We start from the raw sequence: 10,000 nt of genomic DNA, 5'->3' as shown, positions 1-10,000 counted from the left end.
TTGCCATGAATTCTTTGTATATGGAGATTGTAGGATATTCTACGTTACATGCCAGCAGTTACTAATAAATGTATTAAGCCCTTATATTTTTCAGTCTTTGTCTAGTTCTCAGGTGCACTTGATTATAGGAATGTGATTTTTATCTGTAGTCTCTGTTCCTTTACTCATGATGTGTGAAGGTTCTATTCCCTGCTAGGCATGTTCAGCACACACTGAGTAGGGGTTAATGGTCAGTGCATGTAACACTGGGTTGTGAAAGCAACTCCTGTTCTTGCTTACTGACTGTGTCCCTGAACACCCTGAGCTGTGCTTAAACTTCTTACGGAAAGAAGCTCAGCTCTGCTGCATAGACGTACTGAAGGAACGTCCTGAGGTAACATTTTGTATCTCAAACTGCAGCTGGGGAATGCCCTGAATACCATATTTGTCTCATTTTTGGGGGTAGGGATAGGTTGTGCAACACAAACTACTGCTCAGGTGGTCGGTAAGGCTACACCCAGTTGAGCAAGGAGAGCAAGTAACATGCAAGTATTGAATTTACTTAGGTTCTCATCTTAGAAAAATGGAGCTTTGTTTTGAAGTCTCACAAAAGCAGACATCTGAATACTTCCTTGACAAATGGGATGGAAAGAAGAGCTATCGGCTTTCTCTTAGTGCAGCATCATTATCACTGTGCAGCTTTGCTGTCTTGCTGCTTAAGCAACAAAGTGTTCTTTTAGCTGAGCTGTTTGGTTCCCAGATGTATGGAGAGTTAAGCCCAAATGGTTCTCCATTTTGTCTCTTGTCAGCAACGAGGAGGAACGTTTCCTAATGACCTTGGGATTTCAGTCTTGTAAATTGGAATTTACAGTTTCTCAGCCAGGAGTCACCATTGGCAAATGATGCTTTCACCATGCTGCCTTGCTTAGGAAGAGCGTAAAAGGGTAGTTAAGTTGGGTTTGTCACTGCTCTGTGCTAAATTGTGGAAGCCCAGGGCGAGTTTTCGCTTCATATGTCTATCAGCACTCTTAAACTTTGTGCCTGAAGTTAGAGACAGCAAAATTCCCTACGCATCTTTTTAAGGTAACATTATCAATGTAGTTCTTCAAAAAGAACCAGCAATTTGTAATTAAGAGACAGAACTTAGGTCTTTCCTTGCTGGAGGGATAATGCTTCAGTGTGTACAAACAGGCATAATCTGTTGTGCAGGCTGGTGATGTCAGTTTAGAAGATAATAAAACAATTGAGTAGGATGTTTCCATGGACAGGCCTGACCATTTCAGTTGCCCAGAAACTGGTAGCAGCTTCTTCTTTTTTAAAATGAGTTTTAGCTGTAGCTGGCAGAGGATTTATCCAGTTACGCTCACCAAGTCAGACTTGACTTTGATATTTGAATTATTAAAATAATGCCAAGAAGGCACACTTGATGGGAGCATCTAAGCGTTCCTTACTGAACAAAGCACAGGGTATTTGTGTTGCCGCTGATGTTTAGAGATCATGTGAAATATTGGGATTGTAATGGGTGCAAGGAGGCTGCGTTAGCTGTTAGCTTCTGCTTGCTGAGGTCTTCCAGCAAGCCATCTCCTACAGCCAGGTAATTGCAACTAATTACAAAATAGCACCCTGTGTGTGTGGGTCTGGAGTGTTTACTTTTTAATGGGAAGCAATGTGACTGTTATTATCTGCTGGAGATAATTATCTTGTAGGTACAGCAAAACTCTGCCCTGGTTGCTGCAAATCACTGGTGAAAAGCAGAGAGGCAGGGAAGCAACTAGCAGCTCAAGCACACGTACCTGTGGAAGAGCTGGGTGCTTTCTCACAAATGTAATTATTTTTCTTTGAGGTGATATTCTAATGAACAATAATTTTTTTGTGCGTCCACTCCAATAGTGTGATGCCAAAACTAAAAATGAAGTTATAAGGAACAGAAGTGTCTAAAAAAGGAGGGCTTCTCTAAGGACATGAAAGGACAGATATATGTGATTTCTGAGTTCCTCTATGACCTAGCAGTTTTCCAGTCAGGTCAGCATCACTGGCTGGCCCAAAATTTCTCTAGATAGATAAGTACAGCAACTGGAAGATGATGACATTTGCTGTCATCTGGCTGGAGTGACTAGCTGTCCCTACGTGGGGTTTGTGCAGATCTGGAGTAAAGGTGTGGGAAATGTGATTGTTTCATCTCTGCAGTTGTGTCGTGGTCCTTGTCCTGGGGAGAAATGATGCCAGACTTTCTGAGCAGCTCTCGGGGATAGTACTGCACAGTGATAGAGGCCAGTGAAGTCCTAAAAGTTTGTATCGGGATTGCCATGTAACTAGGAGAAGGGTGAATATTAAAACAAGTAAAAGAACTATTAGAGCAGTCATGACTCATTTTGGTGTATTTCCTCCATATCTTACTGGAAATCCTTATCAATTTTTGAAAAGTCCGAGCACAGAAAAAATGCTGAAAATACAGTATTTCTTTGTTTTTCAGGGCTACATTTAATCTGTGTTTTGCAGAAAAATGTCAGATTCTAGGTGCGAAACGACACTTTAGCATTTTAAACATACACAATAAAAGGCACGGAAGGATTCCTAGTATGCCTCATTTATTCTCACAAAAATGTTAGTATGAGCAGGCTCTGTGCGATAAGGTTGTTTGGGAAGTTAGTGGTGTGAGTAAGGTAGTAGTACCTTCAGCATGTGGTTTATTACCATCAGGAGCTCATTTTGTGGCTGTAATATTTATGGGCTCTAAGCACTCAATGAATGACATAATCTGCAGGGCTTTGGGTGTACAAAGATGATGTACAGCATGCAGTCAAGTCAAATCCTTAACTTTTTGTACATATTTCCCTCTGTGCTACCTTAAGAGACATTTTCAAACATTCTGCATTTGAGACGAAAAGAACTGTGATTTAGAAGAGAAGCATTTGGGCAGTTTTGCAAAACACCTTGCAGTTGTACAGTGTGACAGTTAGACTGAAAAAGCAGTGCCATGGCTTGAGGTTTGGAGGTCATCTGTTCTTCCAAGCGGCTCTTTCAGGTTGTCTTCCAAAACTTCTTTGTTAGTGGGTAGCAGGACTTTTCCTTCCCTCAGCTTGACTGTGTAAGAGAGGAACTTTCGCATCCCTTGACTCCTGGTTTTATTTTTACCTTCTCAGGACAAGAGCGAGCATTCCCCAGCAGGTACTGCTCCATCATCCTTCATATGGCTACCTCTCATCTGCTCAGATTTTGAAAGAGTTGAAGCAATGTACAGCCTGCCCTTGAGAAGCCAAGTGCACCATCATCTCATTAAAGCTTAAGTGAAGATTTAGCCCCCGGTTTTGGGAAAAAAATAGGTTCAAAATATCTGTCTGAGACAAAGCCTCCCTTGTCATCTCCGCTGTGTGTTTAGTTGTCTAATGGCTACTACAATGGAAATACTTTCCTTACATGGGCCGTGTGTCTTTGATCTGTTTAAAAGCAAAGAAAATTGCTTTTGTATGTGTGAGGAGAGGAAAATTCAAAAGGTCACCTTAATCCTGTGGTTGAAAGAGGGGAACTTTCAAGTTTGCAAGGTATTCATGCCAGCGAACCTTTGGTGAGACCAGGCACTGCTGAAAGGAAAAAGAGAGAGAGAGAGAGAAAAGAAGACAAGAAAAAAGAAGAGAAGAAAAGAAAAGAGAAGAAAGAAAAAAGAAGAAAAGAGAAAATAAAAAGAAAAAAGAAAGAAAAAAGAAAAAGAAAAAAGAAAAAAGAAAAAGAAAAGAAAAAAGAAAAGAAAAAAGAAAAAAGAAAAGAAAAAAGAAAAAAGAAAAGAAAAAAGGAAAGAAAAGAAAAGAAAAGAAAAGAAAAGAAAAGAAAAGAAAAGAAAAGAAAAGAAAAGAAAAGAAAAGAAAAGAAAAGAAAAGAAAAGAAAAGAAAAGAGGAAAAAAGAAGAGAAGAGAAGCAGGGCTGCTTTCCTTGTCTTGCTGTTTGTGTCTCTTCTGTCAGCTGAAGTGGGGGAGGTCTGGGTGGTCATGGAGGGCCAAGGAATATATGGATGGATGAGGCAGCCACAGTCTCTGGGAGGGTGCATGGAAAAATCTGTTTTTTTCAATTGGTGACACATCTGTGTCAGGGAGTTCCAGTGTGCTCCTATCTTTCTGTTCCCATGCAGGAGATTTTTTTCAGTCCCATGATTTACTGAATGCCAAAACAATTGTTTGTGGAGCTAAGATTCAGAATGAATAAATTGCTGAGTTTTCTACTTCTGTTTTCTGTTTTACTTGGGCAGGCTGAGCAGCTCCAATTTTTTTAATGAGAATTGTTCTGGTGCTAGAGGAATGTATACATGACTTGGCATTTTTTGGTAAAACTTGGGAAAAATAGTAGCTGTTTAATCCTGTTTCTCAGGGGATAAAATTTTTGTGAATCAAAAAATTATTAAACTCTCCAAAGCAAAACATCTGCAATGAAAAAAATTATATGGAGGCTGAAAATCGTAGTTACCTAACAGCCCTGGTACCAGCATAGCACTGCCAAAAGATAGAACCTTTGGGTTTATTTTAAATCTGACAGCTTTTCTGTAGATCTCCAAAGTGGTGAATTCTGCACAACATCTGCTTAGTTGCCAAATCCACCCTGACATCTTGACTTGAATTTCTCCAAGTTCGAAAAAGCTAGCCATATGGGGAAAGAGCTATAATTTTGCTGTGTTTGGCCTATAATGGTAAAAATTCAGTGTGTTTCGACCTAAAGGTGTGTTCTGCTCAGTGCAGTGAGGGTTCCTGGCTGAGGCTGGGCACCCTTATTCCTAGAGCCCTCTTGCTGGACTTGGATGGGGAGGGGATGAGGCAGCTCAGGGTAGGACTGGCTGTCTTGGCATTGGTCTGGCAACACCCCCAGGCTTGGTGGATTTGAAAACACATGCGTCCTTTTGGTTGTTGAAAGTGGTGAATGTTGCCCGTGCTGCTCGCTGCAGTTGGGAATTGCTGAAATCAGTAATGCAGGGGGATGCTGCTGTCAGCTTTAGCTCTTGACAAGGCTGGCCAGGCTCTGCCCTGGGGAAAATGTTTCTATGCCAGCCTCGGCAGTGCTGTCCCTTTGCAAACCCCACGCTGAGCACATCCAGGGTCCCCGCAGGGACTGCAGAGTTGAGACCGGGACGGGTCCTGGAGCAGCAGCCAGCCAGCACTACTGTTGGCAAACAGGGCAGAGGGAGTCCACCGGGGCAAAGGCTGTGCAGGAGGCCAGAGGGGTTCCTCCTGGAGAATGGGAGCAAGCAGGGCTATTGCAGGGACAGGAAAGAAGGAGGAAGGTGTGAGGAAAAAAAAAGGGGGGGGCTGGAAGGCGTGGGTTTGTTTTTCAAAGTCCCTGATAGGAGGAAGACACCTCAGGGAAGTAGAAGTGTCTCTGGGGTCATACAGGCTCCAGGGTGTGGGGCACAGTCAGGACCTTCTGCCTCCCCGGGGAGGGCAATGGGCTGCCCATGAGCACTGCACCATCTTGCCTCTTGGAGAGGCTCCAGCTGAGCTCCCCACACTCAGGCTGATTCTTTCCTTCGGGGAAAGGGGGGGGAAATCTTCATAGGCTGGAATGTGTCAGGTCCTGCAGCCAGGTGTGGGGCCTGACTGCCCAGGGCTGCCTGTGGGCCCCAGCTCCTGGAGTACTGACCTTCACGTGCATCCCAAGAGCAGAAAATGCCCAGGCTGCTGACCCTGTGGGGACCACTAGCTGTGAGGGTCAAGCAGAGGGAGGTTGGGGGTTTTATACATGCAAAAATAACATAAGCTGCCTAGAAATGTCACAGGGTCCTGGCGGTCCTGGCTGTTTCCTGCAATAATTTGGATAAAAAGGATCTACTTTACAAAGAGAGGTGCAGAGATTTGTAAACAAGGCCCCAGCAATGGCATCACACAAAATGGCTTGGAGGAATCCAGATGAGTAGTGGACTGCCTCTGGGGCAGGGCTCTGGAGCTGGATGCGCTGTCATGGGCTGCCAGAACCTCCCTCCCCACCCTGGGGTTCATCCTTGCTCCTGGCAGAGCACTGAGTCTGAGGGCTGGGAGACTTCCCAAACTGAAGCTATCCCCACTTCGGGCACCAGCAGAAAGGCACTGCCGGGGTTTGTTGCTGGGGAATTTGGAGGGAAGCAGGGCATGCTCACTGGCTGCAGTGGCAGCACTGGTGGGACAAGGGGTTCATTGGAGGGCAGAGGTACCACTGCGAAACCAGAGCCACTCCAATCCACACGCCTACTGTGCACCTGCAGACCTCCTGGAAATCAGGAGTTACCTGGGTTTGGGGCTGTCATGACTTGTGCAAACTCTTGATTCATTTATCTGAGTCTGAAAGCCAGGCTGGCACACTGTCAACTCCTACAGATCCCATCATGAGCTTTTTGTAAGTGCTGCCTGCAAATGCAAGCTCCATTTCCACAGGCAGTCAAGAAAATCAACATCTTGCAGTGCAGCACTATCAATTCATTCACATGCATCAGGATAAAAGCTCGTGTTGGATGGCATATAACACAATCATCATCTCCTGCCTGGAGGCTTTTTTGGGTCTGGATTTGTTCTAAGCCAGTTTGTGCAAAAAATACTGCTCTGTGCTTGTTGGCCAGCCAGGGCTGGAGGTAGAGGGAGATGTGTGAATGGATGCTCATGTGTGCCCAGCTGGTGGCAAGCAGAAGGCATAACCAGTATGTGAGTGTGACCTCCTCTGCTGGGCAAAAAATGCAGGATTAATGGCATGCTTCCATGAGTGCCTAATCACAGAATCTCAGAATCATCTTGGTTGGGAAAGCCCTTGAAGCTCCTCCAGCCCAACCATGACCCTCACCCTGACCGTTCCCAACTCCCCCAGATCCCTCAGCGCTGGCTCAGCCCGACTCTTCAACCCCTCCAGGGATCCCGGGGACTCCCCCCCTGCCCTGGGCAGCCCATTCCAACGCCCAACAGCCCCTTCTGCACAGAAATCCTTCCTCAGAGCCAGCCTGACCCTGCCCTGGGCAGCTTGAGGCCATTCCCTCGGGGCCTGGCGCTGGCTCCTTGGCTCCAGAGACTCATCCCCCCTCTCTGCACCCTCCTGGCAGGGAGTTGCAGAGGGCCAGGAGGTCTCCCCTCAGCCTCCTCTTCTCCAGACTGAAACCCCCCAGTTCCCCCAGCCGCTCCCCAGCAGACCTGTGCTCCAGACCCTGCCCCAGCTCCGTTGCCCTTCTCTGGCCACGCTCGAGTCATTTCATGGCCTTTTTGTAGTGAGGGGCCCAAAACTGAACACAGGAATCGAGGTGCGGCCTCACCAGTGCTGAGTACAGGGGTAAGATCACTTGATAAAAATGTTAAACAAAACTGACCTCAATAGTAAGCCCTGGGGATCACCATTTCTGACCAGCTGGCAACTGGATTTAACTCCATTCACCACAATTCTTTGGGCCCAGGACATCCAGCCAGTTTTTTTACTCAGAGAAGAGTGCACCTGTCCAAGCCATGAGCAGACAGTTTCTTTGGGAGAATGGTGTGGGAAATGGTGTGAAAAGCTTTACAAAAAGTCCAGGTAAACAACACCCACAGCCTCTCCCTCATCCACTAAGCAGGTCACCTTTCATAGAAGGACATGAGGTTAGTCCAGCAGGACCTGCCTTTCATAAACCCCTCCTGACTGGGTCTGATCACCTGATTGTCCAGTATGTGCCGCATGATGGCACTCGAAGATGATCTGCTCCATAACCTTCCCCAGCACTGAGGTCAGACCGACAGGCTGTAGATCCCCGGATCCTCCTTCTGGCCCTTCTTGTAGATGGGTGTCACATTTGCTAACTTCCAGTCAACTGGGATCTCCCCAGTTAGCCAGGACTGCTCTTAAATGATGTAAAGTGACTTTGTGAGCACTTCCACCAGCTCCCTCAGTACCCTCAGGTGGATCCCATCTGGCCCCGTAGACCTGTGTGTGTGTCTAAGTGGTGTAGCAGGTCACTAACACTTTGCCCTTGATTATGGGGGCTTCATCCTCCTCCCCATCCCTGTCTCCCAGCTCAGGAGGCTGGTACCCCGAGAACAATTGGTCTTACCATTAAAGACTGAGGCACAGAAAGCATCAAGTACCCCAGCTTTTTCCTCATCCTTTGTCACTGTGTTCCCCCGCACATCCAGTAAAGGATGGAGATTCTCCTTAGCCCTCCTTTTGTTGTGAATGTATTTATAGAAACATTTTCTGTTTTCTTTTACAGCAATAGCCAGATTAAGTTCTAGGTGGCCCTTCCAGTGTTCTCCCTGCCTAACCTCATGACATCCTTGTTGTCCTCCTGAAATTGCCTGCTCCTTGTTCCAAAGGTCATAAACTCTGTTTTTTCCTGAGTTCCAGCCAAAGCTCTGTTCAGCCAGGCCAGTCTTCTTCCTCGATGTCTTGACTTTCAGCACACGGGGACAGGCAGCTCCCGTGCCTTTAAGATTTCCTTCTTGAAGAATGTCCAGCCTTCCTGGACTCCTTTGCCCTTAAGGACTGCCTCCCAAGGGACTCTGTCAACCAGGCTCCTAAACAGGATGAAGTTTGGCCTCTTGTTACTGATTTTATTATCAACTGAAATTAAATCGTGTTTGATTTTAATATAAGTATAGAATTAAGGGATATTTTAGTAAAAATAATTTTACATTTATTGTATTTTGAATCTAGCAACTGACTGCTACTCTAAAATCCCCTGTACAGCCCTGTACCAAGGCTGAAGGAACTGGTCATAAGTGTTTAGTAGGAACGGTTAGAACCGAGGTAACAAAACATGAGGTGATTTGTAAACTGATTTATAATACATACATAGGACTAGAAGAGTGCAAGTAGTTGTCAAGGTCCAGGATTAATGGGAACTGAGGGCAGTAACCGTAACAGCTTGCAGGTACCTGCCAAGAAAACTGTGTCCTTAAGCAAAAGGTAATTCCGGCAGGGGGAGATCGCGACCCCCGACTCATGGACCAGCTACTCACATTACACCCCAGAGCCATTTCTAGGCATTTCTAACCTCTACTGCGCAGAATCGGAAATAGGAGGAGAATATGTTAATGATTTCTTGGAAGTGGTATGCTTATGTATGAAGACTTAATGAATATGTATGAGTAAGTTCTATATAAGGTGTATGATTCTGGTGCCTGGCACGTGTTGTTGGCATGAGCACTCCCCTACACGTCCGGCCGTCAATAAAGGAGTGTCTGCTTATCTGCATCAAATTGGTGTCGATAAGTTACTTTTATCCCAGATTTCAGTGACACTCTGAAGACCAAGGTGGCGGTTCTGCTAATCCCCATCCTTCTCCAAGAACTGAAAACTTTATAATTTCATTATCACTATGCCCTAGATGTCTTTAGACCATCACATCACCCATAAGTCCTCCTCTGCTCACAAACAACAGGGCCAGTGGGGCACCTTCTCTAGTTGGTTCCCTCACCAACCGTGTCATTAGTGCACATGCATATTGGTGTTTATTGCTTACCTTGCTGTGTTGACGGCATGTCCCATCAATTGTTACCTGATTACAAACTGTGAAGACAGACCTCAGTGAAAATGCTCAGAACTTTTCACTACCATCACCCCTGCTGAAGAAAGAGGAGAACAGTACCTCCACTCATCGAGGCAATGGATTTGTTGGATGTTTGGTCATGTGCTAGTTTGAAAACAAACTAGTGGGAGACACCAAGTCATAATAACAATTTAATAAGGAAAAAAAAATATTATAAAGGCAGATAGCACTGGGTTAAACTAACAGAGTCAGGATACAACCTGACACCCTGTTAATCAGGGTGGTGGTAGCAGTCTGGTAGAATGGTGGCTGCAGTCCCCCTGAAGCGGTGATCCTGTAGAAAAAAAGATCTGCTCTTCCTCAGAAAAGTCCAGTGGTGGCTAAGTAACTCCTGTCCTCTGGAAATCCAGTGGAAAAGAGAGGCCTCTGGTATTCAGAATCTCCGGTTATATCCAGGATGGAATGCTGGTTTTCTCCCTCTGGGTGGAGCATCTCACAATGGGATAATGCATGGCATTGATGGGCCATTAGCAGAAACATAGTCTGGAGGGGGGGGGGGGGGGGAACCCC

The sequence above is a fragment of the Athene cunicularia genome, assembly GCF_003259725.1.
Source record: "Athene cunicularia isolate RWA chromosome 4 unlocalized genomic scaffold, athCun1 chr4_part2, whole genome shotgun sequence".
Taxonomy (NCBI): domain Eukaryota; kingdom Metazoa; phylum Chordata; class Aves; order Strigiformes; family Strigidae; genus Athene; species Athene cunicularia.
Note: the sequence above shows the minus strand (reverse complement) of the source record.